This window comes from Macaca thibetana, chromosome 6, assembly GCF_024542745.1.
Source record: "Macaca thibetana thibetana isolate TM-01 chromosome 6, ASM2454274v1, whole genome shotgun sequence".
Lineage (NCBI taxonomy): Eukaryota > Metazoa > Chordata > Mammalia > Primates > Cercopithecidae > Macaca > Macaca thibetana.
Window position 1 is genome coordinate 38,538,121 of NC_065583.1, and position 12,563 is coordinate 38,550,683.

General features: G+C 42.4%; 1 protein-coding gene across 8 annotated transcripts in view; it reads right to left on the minus strand.

Annotated features, from left to right (window-relative positions):
• Positions 1-12,563, minus strand: part of ARHGAP26 (Rho GTPase activating protein 26) — a 466,949-nt gene that overhangs the window by 67,715 nt on the left and 386,671 nt on the right. The gene's annotated exons all lie outside the window — the stretch shown is intronic.

Sequence of the window (12,563 nt, forward strand, 5' to 3'; positions counted from 1 at the left end):
AGGCAAGACAGATTCTTAACCCAGCTCCAGTTAAAACAAAACAAAAAAATCCATGAAAATATTACGGTTGGCCTGGCTTAGTCATGAGATTACCCCCATACTATTACCATCTCTAGGTCCTAACGAATTGTGGTACACAATCTACATCATTGATGAACAACTCTACAAACAAATGAAATTTAATCATTTGAGTGCCTCTATTCTTACTACAAACAACGGCTTTTTCTTTTTTTTTTTTTTTTTTTTTTTAAATTAAAGACGGAGTCTCGCTCTGTCATGCAGGCTGGAGTGTAGTGGTGTGCTCTCAGCTCACTGCAACCTCTTCCCCCTGGGTTCAAGCAATTCTCACATCTCAGCCTCCTGAGTAGCTGAGATTACAGGCGTGTGCCACCAGGCCCAGCTAATTTGTATATTTTTTTAGTAGAGATGAGGTTTCACAATGCTGGCCAGGCTGGTCTCAAACTCCTGACCTCAAGTGATCCACCCACCTTGGCCTCCCAACATGCTAGGATTACAAGCGTGAACCACCGCACCAGGTCAACTAATGGAAACCTTTCTAAAACATGGCACACATTTTTCTACCTTCAAAGACAGAATATATCAGATGCAATTTACTTAATTGAGGCAAGAGAATTATAAAAATCAATTACTGTCTCATGCTGTCATACAGTTGTGACCAAAGAAGCTGCTGGGTGTGAAGGGTAGCTAGTTCTTTATCCAGACCTTTGTATTATTACAGTTTTTATGACTTCAGAAAAAGTTCTTCTGTACTTTGCCTCAGCAGCAATTATTAACTTTCTATTCTGTGAATGTAACTACCTTTTGTGCTATGAGTGTTACTTCCAAAATACTGAATGGTGGAAAGCCAAGGAGCCAAGTTTGTTTTAATTGTCTGCAAAAGGTATGTCCTGGACTTGGCAATCTTGAAACGTGCTCTACCTTCAGTTCCTGCTGAAAGGTTGTATAAACCAGTTCCCTGTGGCTACAGATGATTAAACTGTACAATCCCCTGCCTCAAGGTCTCCAGTGCATAGATGCTTTCCCTCAGGGCTGGGTAGCACAGATTCCAGCAAAGAAGCAGGTGAAATTCTAAGGAGAATGAGGCTATGAGAGCACTGAGGCTGCTGGGGGTCATGGCAATCCAAAGCTATAAGGAAGCAGAAGCTGTGAGGGAGAGTAAGGCCCAGGCACAGAATGGTGGGAAAGAAAAAGCCAGAGGGGAGCACTGAGAAGCAGCAATTGGGTGGAGAGAGGCCAACACACCAAGTAACTAAATGGTGGTCATGTGGAGCCAAAAGAGCCACTCCAATTCATTCTGCTCCTCGCCTTCCTCCAAGTGGCTCCACCTTCTTACAGTTCCTGCTCTGCATGGACCCCAAAGCCCTAAGCAGCCTCTCCTGGATTCCTGGCCTGGGCTTCCTGCTCATACTCCCTCCGTCACCCTGACCTGAGGATGTCCAACAGGTCTAAAGAGCTGATGAAATTGTGGGCTCTTCCAGCTACTCAGAGAGCTTTTGTGTTCACTGCCAGCTATGTACATGAGGTTGTTCTAGATGAGTTAGGGGAAGGCGTGTGTTATTCTTTAACTGAGATATGACTGGAACCCGGAGAGCAGCCTCCCTTCTTACCTTGTGCCCATCACAAAGCAGGACTCTGCACCTCAGTACAACCCTCCAAACACATTCCAAATACCCAGTGACTGTTAAAAGAGCAACGATGACCATAATTACGGCACGTAACTTTTACTGAGCCCCGATTATGAGCCAGAAGCCATGCAAAGAGCTCTACATGAACTATTTCATTTCATCCTAACAACCCTAGGAGGTAGATACTATTATTATTCCCATTTAACAGATGAGGCTTATAGAGGGCAAGGAACTGTTCATTGTACTCAGAAATAAAAAATAAAACGCTATATGTTTTTACTTATAAGCAGGGAATAAAAAATACACATCATGGACATAAAGATAGAAATGACAGACACTGGGGATTCCAAAAGTGGGGAGGGCCAATGGGGTGACGATTGAAGAATTACCCATTGGGTACAATGTTCATTATTGGGTTATGGGTACATTAGAAGCCCAGTCCTCATAACATCACACAATATATCCACATAACAAACCTGCACATGTACTTCCTGAATCTAAAATAAATTTTAAAAAGGAAGTGTTCATTGTAAAACAACTAATAAAGTTGGGACGTGAACTCTCAGTAAATCTTCCCCCAGAACCCAAGCTCTTAATACTGTGGAAGACTGAAGAATGAGGGAGTGGTTCTTACTGAAGCCCGCATGGGATGACATGGAGGAGGATTCACATCATGCATCGTGTACGAGAAACTCCATTAAACTTCCTTTTAGCTATTTCTGTTGCCCAAAGTTCCTCCCTCACTGACAACACCCTCATCTCTCCTCCCTCTTCCCCATCCAGCCTCCAAAAACCCCAACCTGTATGTTCCACTCAGCCAAACCAGTGCAGGGCCCCTGGGGTCCTGATTCTACCCCCAGCTTTGCACAGATCCACACTCAGGATTCACACCTTCAGCCTGCAGCCAGGCCAGCCCCATGGTGATGTGTAAAAAAGCAGCCTTGAAAAGATCATATCCTCTCCAGAGGAAAGGAGCCATCTTCCTAGTTCGGCACACGGGCCAGCTCTGCTGAGCAGACATGGTGCTTTCTTTCTCTTACTTACTACAAATTCATGGATTTCTATATGAATCTGAAGTAAAGCAAAGTATAGGGCTGTGGCAGCATGCAAATAGGGTTCTACATGACATCACATTGCTCTTCTGTTTGGGGGCCCGACACACTGATTATATATTCAGATTCTAGATAAGGGTCTTAGGTTTCTGTTGAACATTTTTGCACATGGAGATCTAATTCTTCCTGAGATGTGCCAAGGCCATTGGGTTACACTGGGAACTTGCTTACACAAGGTGAACCAAAAATGATGACTAAGGCAGAAAGCTGGCTCTGGGTTTCAACAGGAACACTCAGGGTTATGGCTAATAGCGCTCTCTATGCTCCAATTCAGAGCTACTATAGTCAAAATATCAACTCAACACAGGTTTTATTAACCCTCCCTTTGTATTGCCACTGGAGTTGGCATACAAGTGAAAAGAATAAACTCCTGCAAGTGGAAGAAGAGCTGCTAGCAGAACAGAAAAATCAGCCACAGATGCAAAGAAAAATACAGCAAAAAGAGTCTCATTCTTTGAAATGATGACCCAGGGTGCTTGCTTGCGAGCATCTAACCTAATTGATTCACGCTGAAATTAAAGGCAGAACTTAATAACTTAACAACTGGCTTGTAAGGAAGAGGAAATTTAATTTAGAATTTCCTTATAGACAAAGAACCAGAAAAGAGAGCCCTCATACCTATACACAGATTTGGGTATTGCATGAAAATTTGATAGTAAAACTTCCCCTGACCCATGGCAAGGCATAGTCTCTCTTCACTTATTTTTTCCTGGTTACATTGATTCAAGGTTTAAAGAACTACTGATTCTCAAAACTTTCCTTTTCCATATAAGGTCAGAAAACAATCCTTCAAGATATGAATTAAATTTTATTTTAATAGGATATTTGATATAGTGCATTATATAAGAAATTGTTACAAATTTTTGCCACTACAAATATCAGTAAACTGCTAGTTCTTTGGGATAAAAAAAAAAAAAAAAAAGAACAAATACAATCTAAGGATAAAGTCTCTTGTTGCAATGGGGTGGGGAGGACTTCAAAAATGCAACACACGCAAATGATCAAATTGCAGCTTTTCATTCTCTGTGATATTTTTTCCTTTCTATGTCATTCTTACAGTCCAAATTTTAAGTTTTCTTGAAATCTAAAACATTAGAGCCACAGAGGCCTAGTGGGCAAAAATAAATAAATAAATAAATAAATAAATAAATAAATAAATAAATAAATTGGGACATAGCTTGGTAGCATCTGAGAGGTAGGAAGCCTCCCGGAGAACAGGAGAAAAAAGTTGGATCATAAAACTAGAACTCCGACCAGGCATGGTGACTCATGCCTTTTAATCCCAGCACTTTGGGAGGCTGAGGTAGATGGATCACCTGAGGTCAGGAGTTTGAGACCAGCCTGGCCAACATGGCGAAACCCCGTCTCTACTAAAAAAAAAAAAAATTAGCTGGGTGTGGTTGTACAACTCTGTAATCCCAGCTACTCAGGAGGTTGAGGCAGAAGAATCGCTTGAACCCGGGAGGCAGAGGTTGCAGTGAGCTGAGATCGCGCCATTGCACTCCAGCCTGGGTGACAGAGTGAGACTCCATCTCCAAAAAAGAAAAAAAAAACATGCCTAGAACTCCTTCTACCCAACTCACAGCAGCAAGACCAAGGCAGATAAGGAAATTAATACACTTCAAAGCAGATCTAGAAAACGAACTAGGGAAATTATTGGAAACCCTGCCTACAATTGCAAAGATACTTCATTCAACCATAAATATTTTTGAGTAAATGACCCAACTGCTCACTTACTACTTAAAATGTATCTTGCATTGGCAGCAATGATCCCCTACATATGTAGATCTGATCTCCCTCGTCTGAGCAGCAGCAAGGAGAGTATATTTTAGTCTTTTTCACAGTGCCTAGAATAGTGTCTTTTTCTTAAGATGGGGTCTTACTGTGTCACCCAGGCTGGAGTGCAGTGGTGCAATCACAGCTCATGGCAGCCTTGACCTTTTGAACTCAAACAATCCTCCCCTCAGCCTCCCAAGTAGATGGGACCACGGGCGCGCACCACCACACTCAGCTAACTTTTTTTTTTTTTTTTTTTTTTGTAGAGATGGTATGTCATGTTGTCCAGGCTGGTCTTAAACTCCTGGGCTCAAGTGATCTTCCTGAAGTGCTGAGATTACAGGTGTGGGCCACTGCACCCTGGAATAGTGTTTTAAATAGTAAGTGTTCAGTAAGTGTTTGCTCATTGACTGGGAAGGGAATGTCTGTCAGAGCTGGTCGATTCTGGTCGATATTAGTGAGTGCTCCAGAGTGCAGTTAGGCTACAGTAGCAAATATTCAACAGGCAGTGCCATACTCCAAAGGGAAATATTAGATGAAAATAAGTTTGTGTTCCATTGAGGCTAAAGGGGAAAGCGGGGAGTAAGGGCAATTGGTGGGTGTTCATTTCCTCATATGAAATGTTTGTAGTCTTCTCTTGGGATAGTGCAGAGTCTGACTGCTCTCTGGGATGAGATTACCTTGGCTGTGGCCATCACTAACATGTAGCTCTTGTCTCTTTTGGATTAGTATGTCCAGGATTCTCATGACTCCATTTCCTGATTTCTGATTTCTTGCCAGTTTATTTTCACTGTGTGATAACTGAACATTGTAAGTGCTGTTATGGGATGACTAAGGACATATGTCCTCTAATTCTACTTCCACCCAAAGGATCAAGGGAAAAATGGGAAAGGGGATTGCGCGCGCGTGTGTGTGTGTGTGTGTGTGTGTGTGTGTGTGTGTGTGTGTGTTTGGGAGTAGAGTGTTTCTCCTCCAGAAGAAGCAGCGAATTATATGGAGCTCTTACCATGAGGTCTATGCCGTAAGGCACAGTACATGGATGCTACGGAGGGGATGCAGGCTTCCCCCGAGACAGAGCAGAAGCCAACACATTCATTTGAAGAAATCTCTCTTGTGCTTCAGCTTTGGATTTACCAACCTTCCAGCAGCATTGTGCAAGTCAAAGTGCTGGAGTTAGAGGGCTTTACTCATCTTTGTCTGTGACGTCTGATATGATAGACTTGCCAATTTCATTCTCCTTTTCTATCTCAGGGCCATCATCCTTACATTACAGTCTGCAAGTTTCACCTACTTAAGTTTTCAAAGGTTTTCAGTACAGTGGTAAACAAAATAGACTGCACAGGGCTTTCCAATTTGCTCAAAACCCAGAATGATTTCTATCTCACTGCTTTGGTAACTAAAAAACAAAACAAAAAGCCTCTTTTTAGTGAGCATAATCACAAACAATATCACTTCTACCCTTACAATAGAAGCTGAAAAGGATTATAAAATTACTAAAATGTCCCCATTTTCATTAGCACAAAGCCGGTGATCTTATTGTCCTGCAGGCAGGGGATGGTGAAAAATACAGGTGATTTAAGCAGTAAGTCTGAGGTTACCAGAGCAACTGCTAATTATTATTGAGTAACTCTAGTATATCTCCATAAAGGTCAGGAGTTAAGGTTTTTCCATTATATATTCTGCTTTAAAATGGAGCTTTCAAAGGAAATTGGGTAGATAGCAGATGGAGAATGACAGATGACGATCAGGTGAAAGAACTATATATAGCTCACCATAATTGAACTACTTACATTTCACAATGTTGGTTGGGGGTTGGAGGAGGAGTTCATGAGTAGCTGCTCAATGTTAAATTGACTTTCTGGATTCTTAAGTTAGGGCTCCCTAATTTTAATAAGAAATCTGAGGCCGGATGCAGTGGCTCATGCCTGTAATCCTTGCACTTTGGGAGGCCAAGATGGGTGGATCACCTGAGGTCAGGAGTTTGATACCAGCCTGGCCAACATGGTAAAACCCCGTCTCTGCTAAAAATGCAAAAATTAGCTGGGTGTGGTGCCACGCACCTGTAATCCCAGCTACTCATGAGGCTGAGGCATGAGAAACGCTTGAAACGAAAAGGTGGAGGTTGCAGTGAGTTGAGATTGCACCATTGCACTACAGCCTGAGCAACAGGGTGAGAGACTCCATCTCAAAAAAAAAAAGAAAGAAAGAAATCTGAAATAGCCCAGAGGCAGGGGTCTAACTGGTTCTACTCAGCTCCCTGAGTGACAGCTCAATTAACTCCATATATGATTTCCTCTGCTGTGCCAAGAGTTAACACTTACTAAACCGACATGGAGCCCTGGGCTAGGCCAGCCTGGAGAGAGGGAGCCATTTGGCCATTGACGGAATGATTCAATGACCAATAACCAATGGCCTTAATTTCATTTCCACTTAAAACATACCAGCCCAGGCATGATTACTCACACCTGTAATCCCAGCACTTTGGGATGCTGAAGTGGGAGGATCTCTTGCATCCAGGGGACTAGCCTGGACAACATAGCAAGACCCCAACTCTACAAAAAATAAAAAATTAGCTGGGTATGGTGGCACATGCCTAGGACTATCCAGCTACTCAGGAGCTGAGGTGGGAGGATCGCTTGAGCCTAGGAGGTTGAGGCTGCAGTGAGCTGTGATTGCACCACTGCACTGAGCCTGGGAAACAAAGTGAGACCCTGTCTAAAAAGAAAAAAAGAAAGAAAGAAAGAAAGAAAAAAACACACCCAAAGCAACAACTTCTCAGTAAAGACCTTACTCTTCTGTCAAATAGCATCTCATTTACATTCCTAGCTATTGAGGTAATACAAAAAATTTTAAAGTTAAAAAGAAAAATCTTGGCCAGGTGTGGTGGCTCATGCCTGTAATCCCAGCACTTTGGGAGGCCGAGGCAGGCGGATCACGAGGTCAGGAGATCGAGACCATCCTGGCTAACATGGTGAAACGCTGTCTGTACTAAAAATAGAAAAAATTAGCCAGGCATGGTGGTAGGTGCCTATAGTCCCAGCTATTCAGGAGGCTGAGGCAGGAGAGTGGCGTGAACCCAGGAGACAGAGCTTGCAGTGAGCCGAGATAGCGCCACTGCACTCCAGCCTGGGCGACAGAGCAAGACTCCGTCTCAAAAAAAAAAAAAAAAGAAAAAAAAGAAAAATTTTTTCTCACAAAGATGTGTTCCAAAGCTTTAAGAGAATGAATGGATGGTCATTTCAAAACTAAGCAAACGTATTTCTGAGTTTTTGAAGCTAAACAGTCAATGCATGCACATGTTAAAAAAAATAATCCCACACTACAAGAGGGTAGTGTTAAAATGAAAAGTCAGTGTTCCTTCTGCCACAGATCACCATCCCATCTGCCTCCTTCAGGGAAAACCACACGGATTTATTCCCCTGTATCTTCCCAGAAATATTACAGATATTACACCTACCCATGTGTGTCTATATCCCTGGATTCTTATATAAAATACTATCATATAATGTACACTGATGGTTTTCAAATCTAGCTGCATATCAAAATCACTTGGGAGGCTTAAGAAACACACCACAACTTAGACCCTACATCAGATCAATTAACTCTGAGGCTCCAGGGAAGGGGCCTAGGTGTTGGTATTTTTTATTTTAGGCTCCCCAGGTGGTGCTAACGTGCCGTCTGGACTGACAGTCACAGCTGCACACTGTCCTACACCTCTTTTTCCCCCTTAATGTGACTTTGAAGGTAGCTCTAGACCAGCACATACAGAACTACCTAATTCCTCTGTTGTACTGGATAGTACTCAACTCTACCATTTATTTAGGCCGTCCTTTATTGATAGCTATTCCTGCTGTTTCCACTCTTTGGACATCATTCATTTGCCTCTCCAGACACAATCTTAACCCTGATCTCTTCTCTGGGATCTAACCAGCACGGATTTCTTCAACAGGGCTTTTGCAATCTCTGGCTTCCTGTTGGGTTCACCAATGGGGAGCTCTTTAGACTAGCGGGGGAAGGAGAGGGCCAAGGCATTTATTCCATTTCTGAAAGGTCTGGCTGTGTCCCTTGACCAAAGGTCACTGCTCCTGTCAAGGCACCAACTCGTATATCCTTCTGGGATCCTGTACCACTTTCCTCTCACGTCCTCTTAGCTAAGGGTGGTGACTGGGCAGCAGCTGCTAGCCCTGACTTACTGTACTATCTCTTGTGATTTCTCGGCACCAACTCTTTGGTAAATAAACCCTCCTTGAGTTACATTATTTCAAATGCACCAAAGTTTCTTCTTAGGATCATAATACGTCATCCTTGGATGAATACCTTTGTCTTTATTTGTTTGTGGACAATAACATCTTGGTTTTCTCTGAAGACAAGACTTCTCCTGTATAGGGCAACAAGAGGTAATAGGGTAGTCTGTAATGCAGCTATTTTATCCCTTTTCTGGGTATTTTTGACAACAGCCAGGGAATAGCCCCATCACCAGCTGCCTTCACTTTGTAAAGAATATTAGAAGGAACATTAAAGCAATGTCTCAGAACTCCACTGCTTCCTTGTGAAGGAAGGTGATAGACACTAGAAGAGAATTTGATAGTGCAAAGGCAGTGAACGACTAAGATGCTACATTTCCAGATAATTATTTTTTCAGAAGTTCTTTTCCTTTGTGCCATAATGACAGTCAAATCAACACACAGTCCTAGGCTGGAAAGGAATTCCTAAGGCTAAATTCTTCCCTAGTGGAAAGTTGAGATTGCAATTGGTTTCTAGTCTAATTAGTGTAGTTTCCAGTTGGCTCCACCCAACGGAGGAACAATAGGGCAGGGGGCTTTTACCAACGCTCTTTGATGCCTGTCTTGGAAGAGGAGCACTTCTATTGATTTCAGTGTATTTTATTATTTATAGTTAATTTAATTTGGGGTATTTTAATTCATTTTTAAAATTATATCAATGCTTTTAATCTGTGTTGCTTTATGTTACATCAGGATCAAACAAATAAACAAAAATAAATATTGAGTGTCCATCTGCTGCCATCATGGGAAGAAATCAATACTAGGGGTTTGTTCATTGGTAGTGGGGGCAGTGTGAGAGCAAATAATAAGAAGGAATAAAAACAATAGTAGAAACCAATTTTTATTGATTGGTTTTATTGACTGATACTCTGAACGAGGCCATTTACTAAGTATGAGGAAGGCATTATCTTATAACCTTAAAAGTAGGTATTATTATTATTATTATTACCATTTCACCGAAGAGGTTTAGCTCAGAGATAGCAAATAACTTTCCCAAGTTTACACAGTTAGGAAATGGCAGAGCTGAGGCTTGACCCTGGTAGATCCACAATCAGGCCACAGAGGCTTTGCTCTGCCCCAGATTCTCAAGCTTACCAATGCTTTTCACATGATATAAACCTATAACCCATTTCAGTCTTCAGAAAGTTATTTGTGGCCATACACTTACATATAAACAAAATCTCTGTTCTCTGGAAGGATCTTTACCATAATAATGCCATCCATTATGAGAAATACATTTCCGCCCTCAAAAGTAGAGTGTTGATTTAGAATAGCATTTTCTAAACCATGGAATGCTGTTTCAAGAGGCTTAAGAGAAGTGCTGTAGAAATCATGTACTATGGTCAATGTATTTAGGAAATGTACCATAACAGATGTCCTTTCATGATGGACATATTAAAGGCCCAGAAGTTCTCTAGTCAATAATTGGTTGATCTGGCCAGGCATGGTGGCTCATGCCTATAGTCCCAGCACTTTGGGAGGCTGAGGCAGGTGGATCACTTGAGGTCAGGAGTTCAAGACCAGCCTGGCTAACATGGTGAAACCCTGTCTCTACCAAAACATACAAAAATTAGCTGGATATGGTGGTGTGCACCTGTAGTCAGAGCTACTTGGGAGGCTGAGGTGGGAGAACTGCTTGAACCCAGGATGTGGAGGTTGCAGTGGGCTGAGATCACACCACTGACCTCCAGCCTGGATGAGAGAGTGAGACTCCGTCTCGAGAAAAAAAGAAAAAAAAGAATCTGTTGAACTTAGTCCAATGCAGCTCTTGCCCCCTTCCCTTCCTGTACCAGTCTGGGAAATGCTGATTTAGACATCTGTAATCTGTCCACGTTGATGCTCATCCATCACCTTCAGTATCACATAGCCTGGGAGCTATTTTTCTATCAATACCAGCATCTTGATCTTTTCATGTTACACACACCATAGATAAACAATAAAAATATCTACTGGCTTAATTGATGCATCCACCCTGTCTTGATTTGTAACCAACAGGCACGCATTTGCGAAGCAGCTGACCAGGTTTTTTGGGGGAGATTGAAAGTGCAGCACTGGTGAGCTAATAGGTTCCTGTGAAAAGCAAACCCATCCCTCTTCAGCCGTATAAGCTGTGACTGATCCCAAAGGCCACAGGCAGAGCTCAGTTAAGCCCCAGTGCTGTCATCACTGCACAGACAATCAGAGGGTGCTGGTGATGACACAGGCTTGGCCCTGAGAGCTCTACACTGAGGTAAGTCCTGATTTTATTCTGGTGGAAGTCCATGAGCTTAACGCACTAGATCACTATGCACTATGGCTCTCAGACTTGAGCATGTATCAGAATCATCTGCAGGGTTTGGTAAAACACAGATTACAGGGCCTTCCTTCTAGAATATGCTGATCCTGTAGGTCTGGGGTGGGGCCTGAGATTCTGTAGATCTAACAGGCTCCCAGGTAACGCCAATGATGCTGGTCCCAGGACCACACTCCGAGAACCAGTGCACAGGAACTAAGAGTCTGCCTTGGAAGACCAGTGTAATAGAGACCAAATGAAGCCTACGGTAGATCCTGCATGGCTCTCCAGATCGCTAATGCAGAGAAGGAGTTAAAAACAAGATTCTAAGGCTGTTTCCAACTAGGAATGCTTTCCTAGCTAAGTAAGCATCTGCTTTCCAGATTGACTAAAAAAGGTTTCAAAAGCAGTACTTGAACTCTAATGTACTTTTAATTTACCCAATTTAGAATCTGAATCTATGAATAAGATCCCTCAGATTAAATACACAGAGGTAGAAACAATTCTAATCCTAAATAAGAAAAATAACACTTTAGAGTTCCTTCAAAGTTCCCTCACAGGCATAACAATGCTGAAAAGCCATGCAAAATCTTAAGCGTATTTCCTTCCCATATAGTCTACCAAAAATTTGAGATTTAAAATGCCTAAACTTACACAAATAAAATACAGTGTCATAAGGCATACGAGGGCAGCTAAATTCAAAATCAAATTCAGTCATTCATACCTTTAATTAAACCCCAAGACTTTAAGCATGTACTGTACATCGGGGCAATTTTTGGAAACTGTTTTAGGTTATTTAGCAAGATTTATAAGTTTAAAGAAAAAATACAGACCCTTTCTATGATTTTAGCTTGTACAGGAGAAAAGAACAGAACAATATGTGTAAAGGAAAACATTTTTCCATTTGTGATTTCCACTCTGCTGGAAAACAGGGATGTGGCTAGGCATTCAGACAGCGCCCTGCCCCTACCTCCTCCCATACCCCCTCTGCTGACAGGCCGTAGTGATCCAAGTGTCACCAAAGGGTCCCTGGTGCTTGGGAAAGAAATCCTGCTGGCTCACCAAGTGTGAGGGCTGTCTCAAGCAATTTTTATATTTTAAAAAAGAAGAACCACCACTAATAACCAAACCCATTTATCTAATAAAAATTGGATGGAGGCAGGAATCTCCACCCTCAACCAAGGGAAGCCCAGCTGGGCTCCTGATTAATGAGTGAGATCTTGCTTAGGGAAAGGGAAAAGCGGACATGAAGCCACTCAGAAAATGGGTCACACCAGTAACAAACTGAAAATGTCAAGGGAACGTGGCCTAGTTACGGGGCGGAGCTGTGGCTTCCACAGCCCAGGAGCCTGAGGTGACAGAGGGAGGGTATCTGGCATGTCTAAGAAACAACAATGAACGAGTAAGTAAGCTGGAATCACCAAGGGCACTGTGGGGAGCAAGGAGAGGCAAATGAATCCTCTTGAGAACAATG